General features: G+C 38.3%; 1 protein-coding gene across 6 annotated transcripts in view; it reads right to left on the reverse strand.

Annotated features, from left to right (window-relative positions):
- VEPH1 (ventricular zone expressed PH domain-containing 1) overlaps nt 1–927 on the reverse strand; it is a 79,282-nt gene that overhangs the window by 67,441 nt on the left and 10,914 nt on the right. The window lies entirely within an intron of this gene.

Genomic DNA, 927 nt, shown 5'->3' on the forward strand with positions numbered 1-927 from the left:
AAGGAGCAGATGAGGAGGCATTTCTATGGCAGTTTCTGCAGAACTCACAGGGCAAGAGGAGCGTGAGAGAAAGGGGTCAGGAGTGACTCCAGGTTTAAAAACCTGGAGATTTAGGAAAATGAAAGATGATAACTTCAAATTAAGACATATTGATTTTGAGGTCCTGGATATCAATTACTATGAGCTTGAAGCTTAGGGAGAACTGTCAAGCCTAAAAAACATAGATTTGGGATCCCCTCATGTAGAGATTGCACTTGAGGTTATATGAGTAGATGATTTTCTGTGAGGACAATGTATAATGCAAAGGGGCAATTACGTCTTTTTAGAAGGAAGTAATCACTAAGAACTAGAGTCACTAGAAATCATTAAAGGAATAATGAAACCAGAACTGGCTTTTAAAGGAGCAGAAAGGGAGAAGGAATTCCACTAATAGATATATTTATAACTAGGATTGATTAGGAAATTTAAATATTGGGTTGATCTGAGTGATTATTGCATTTAAAAATTGGATTGACCTCCATGATTCCTCTAAAAATGATTATTATTATTCTGCCACCCATCTGCTCTATGCCATGGTTACAGAGAGAGACAAGGAAGAAGTGAGATATGAAATAAGTTAGTAGATGAAGAACACAGGAGAACTACTGACTAGTAGACTTGCGGGTCTGCTGGGATGCTGACTGGAGGGCTGAAAGAATGGACAGTGCTCCTGATGAGACAGTGGGACACATGACAGGCAGAGCTCACAGTCCTAAGATTATGAATTTAACATCCGTGAGACAACGCAATTGGTGAAGGAAACAACAACAACAAACCCCCATACCAGTGGCCTCTAGTGGAAATGTGGAAATGGGTTTCAGGGAATGTCAATATATACCATGTATTTATTATGTCCAATAGATATTATAAATAAGATAATATTTGTTA

Source organism: Myotis brandtii, unplaced genomic scaffold, assembly GCF_000412655.1.
Source record: "Myotis brandtii unplaced genomic scaffold, ASM41265v1 scaffold186, whole genome shotgun sequence".
Taxonomy (NCBI): domain Eukaryota; kingdom Metazoa; phylum Chordata; class Mammalia; order Chiroptera; family Vespertilionidae; genus Myotis; species Myotis brandtii.